The sequence below is a fragment of the Chrysemys picta genome, unplaced genomic scaffold, assembly GCF_011386835.1.
Source record: "Chrysemys picta bellii isolate R12L10 unplaced genomic scaffold, ASM1138683v2 scaf741, whole genome shotgun sequence".
NCBI classification, from domain to species: Eukaryota; Metazoa; Chordata; order Testudines; family Emydidae; genus Chrysemys; species Chrysemys picta.
In genome coordinates, this window is record NW_027053448.1 from 1,396 (window position 1) to 5,000 (window position 3,605).

At 72.1% G+C, this 3,605-nt stretch overlaps 1 non-coding gene across 1 annotated transcript; it reads left to right on the forward strand.

The window, feature by feature from the left end:
* Nucleotides 1-975: 975 nt before the first annotated feature.
* Nucleotides 976-1,094, forward strand: LOC135979266 (5S ribosomal RNA). Its single transcript, XR_010596592.1, has one exon. It is a non-coding gene; the product is annotated as a 5S ribosomal RNA (ribosomal RNA).
* The last annotated feature ends 2,511 nt before the right edge of the window (nucleotides 1,095-3,605 follow it).

Consider the following 3,605-nt stretch of genomic DNA (forward strand, 5'->3'; position numbering starts at 1 on the left):
GGACTCTGAAAATTTTTCAGCCCTTTCGACTCGGGGTTGACCTGGTGGCCGAGAGGGGACTCGCACGGCAGGCAAGCCGCCCTGGGCTGACCCTCCCCGGCCGCAGCGAGGGACTGCCTCCCGGCCGACAGGATCGGGCCCCTGGAAGTCTGGGGGCGGGGGGAAATCGCCCCACGCCTCCGAGGAGGGCTGCCCGGGCGGGCCTGGCCCCGGAGCTCGAAAAAAAAAAAAAGGATCGGGCCCACTAGAGACATGGACCAGGCCGCCCTGGGCTCACCCTCCCCGGCCGCAGCGAGGGACTGCCTCCCGGCCGACTGGATCGGGCCCCTGGAAGTCTGGGGGGGGGGGGGGAATGGAACCTGACGCCTCCGAGGAGGGGACGCCCAGGGAAGGAGGGAGATCCGGGTTGACCTGGTGACCGGACGGGAAAGAGGCCACCGGGCGTGCCCCCGTTAAAACCCCTAGGGGTTGACCTGGTGGCCGGAAAGCAAACCGGCCAGCAGGTGAACCCTTTCGATTCCACGGGTTGACCTGGTGCCCGGGAAGCGAACCGGCCAGCAGGTGAACCCGTCCGATTCCACGGGTTGACCTGGTGCCCGGGAGGGGACTCTGAAAATTTTTCAGCCCTTTCGACTCGGGGTTGACCTGGTGGCCGAGAGGGGCCTCGCACGGCAGGCAAGCCGCCCTGGGCTCACCCTCCCCGGCCGCAGCGAGGGACTGCCCCTCCCCACCCCCCGGCTGACAGGATCGGGCGCACTGGAAGTCCGGGACAGTATTTTCCCCGACGCCGGGGAGGGCGGGCGGAGGGGCTCTGGCGGCCAGCCCGGGCCCCGGAGCTCGAAAAGGAAAAAAGGACCGGGCCCGCGAGAGACGGGGGCCCTGCCGCAGGGGGGGGGGGCAGTCCGACCGGGGCTCACCGTGCGGCAGGCCCGGGCGTCGGCAGGGGAAAGCGGGCGAGGAGGCGCGGGGCCGGGTGCCTACGGCCATACCGGACCGAACGCCCCCGATCCCGTCCGATCTCGGAAGGTAAACCGTCCCGGGCCTGGCTAGTACTTGGATGGGTGACCGCCTGGGAATCCCAGGTGCCGTAGGCAGCTTTTCCCGGTCCGAGTCAGCTCTCTCTCCTTTTCTGGGGGGGAAGGAGAGGGGGGGACGGGCCGGAAAGCCCCTCGTCGCTCCTGCCGAGTCGGAGGTCGCGGCCGCAGGTCACGGGTCTGGGCGCCTGGGGTCCGGCTCCCCACCCACCCGGCTTCCTCCGCGGAGGACCCCCCCCGGGGCCACCGAAGCCGCTGGGGGAGACCCCGGGCATGGGGCGGACTGGCCCGGACCCTCCCGGCCGCCGGCCCGCAGGTCCGCCCCGAATCCCCCCCCGCGGCCACCCAGGCCAGGCCTGGCCAGGCGGGACGGACGGCGGGTGTCCAGCGCCCAGCGGCTTCCTCCAGCGGGGACCCACGGACCCCAAAGCCGCAGGGGGAGGCCCCGGGCCCGGGACGGACTCGCTCGGACCCCCTGCGCCCGGCCGCCGGCCCGCGGGACCGCCCCGAATCCCCCCGCGGCCACCCAGGCCAGGCCTGGCCAGGCGGGACGGACGGCGGGTGTCCAGCGCCCAGCGGCTTCCTCCAGCGGGGACCCACGGACCCCAAAGCCGCAGGGGGAGGCCCCGGGCCCGGGCCCGACTCGCTCGGCCCCCCCGCCTCCCCTGCGCCCGGCCCCCGGCCCGCGGGACCGCCCCGAATCCCCCCGCGGCCACCCAGGCCAGGCCTGGCCTGGCGGGACGGACGGCGGGTGTCCAGCTCCCAGTGGCTTCCTCCAGCGGGGACCCACGGACCCCAAAGCCGCAGGGGGAGGCCCCGGGCCCGGGACGGACTCGCTCGGCCCCCCCGCCTCCCCTGCGCCCGGCCCCCGGCCCGCGGGACCGCCCCGAATCCCCCCGCGGCCATCCAGGCCAGGCCTGGCCTGGCGGGCCGGTGTGCGGCTCCCCCGGGCTTCCTCCCCCGACGACCCGCGCCCCCCTGAGCCGCAGGCGGAGACCCCGGCCCCGGGGCGGACCGGCCCGGGCTCGCTCGAGCCCCCTGCGCCCGGCCCGCAGGACCGCCCCCCCGAATCCCCCGGGAGAGGCCCGGCCTGCACGCCACTGACGACCCGCGGCCCCCAAAGTCGCAGGAGGCGCCCCCCCCCGGTTAGCCCCGTCTCGCTCCGCGCCCCCCGCCCCTCGCTGCCGGGACCGGGCGCCGCCCCAGAGTCAGCCGCAGCCGGCCGGCCTGAGAGCTGCCCTCCTGTGGACGACGGTGAGTTTACCTTGATACTAACCGGCCGTCAGCCAGGTCAACCCCATTGCTAGACTGGGGTGGACCTGGTGGCCGAGTGGGGACTTGGAACATTTGACAGCTGCTTCCCGGGGCTTGACCGGTTGTCCTGAACGCCCCCCACCCCCAGCCCCAGCCCCCGGCTCCTGCTCCCCTCTCCCCAGCCTCGGTGCTCCGCTCCCTGCCTCGGAGGCTGCCTCTCTGCGGCGCCTGCATCGCCTCCGAGGACGCGCACCCTCCGGAGGCTGGACGTAAACCCACCACTGCCGCTGACCCGGCTCTCCGAGGGACGACTGTGAGGCCTCCCCCCCCCCCCCACCCCCGGACCGCCCTGGGGACGACTGCTAAGCCTCCCCCACCGGACCGCCCGGGGCAAGACTGCTAAGCCTCCCTCCCACACACACACACACACACTGTCGGGGGAGGACTATTAAGCTTTCCCCCTGGAGCGCCCGGGGCGGACGACTGTTAAGCCTGCCCCCGGAGTCCTCGGGGGAGGACTATTAAGCTTTCCCCCCTGGAGCGCCCGGGGGGGGACGACTATTAAGCCTGGCCCCCGGAGTCCTCGGGGGACGACTATTAAGCCTCCCCCGGACTGGCCGGGGGGCGACTATTAAGCCTCCCCCGGACCTGCTCCGTCTCGACTATTAAGCCCCCCTCTGTGGTCCTCAAGACCACTGCCGTGCTGCCCTCGGAGTGGGGTGACACCCGGGCCGGAAAGCAAACCGGCCACCAGGTCAACCCGTCGAATCCAATGGGTTGACCTGGTGGCCGGAAAGCAAACCAGCCGCCAGGTCAACCCGTCGAAACCAATGGGTTGACCTGGTGGCCGGAAAGCAAAACGGCCGCCAGGTCAACCCAGTAGATTCAGCGGGTTGACCTGGTGGCCGAACGGGGACTTTGAAAATTTGACAGCCGCTTCCCGGGGGTTGACCTGTTGTCCCGGTGGGGACTTTGAACATTTGACAGCCGCCTCCCAGGGCTTGACCTATTGTCCCGGTGGGGACTTTGAGAATTTTACAGCCGCTTCCCGGGGCTTGACCTGGTGGCCGAGTGGGGACGTTGAACATTTGACAGCCGCTTCCAGGGGGTTGACCTGTTGTCCTGAACGCCCCCCACCTCCCCCCCGGCTCCTGCTCCCCACTCCCCAGCCTCGGTGCTCCGCTCCCTGCCTCGGAGGCTGCCTCTCTGCGGCGGCTGCATCGCGTCCGAGGACGCTCACCCTCCGGAGGCTGGACGTAAAGCCTGACACCCGCCACCGCCGCCGACACGGCTCTCGGAGGGACGACTCTGAGGCCT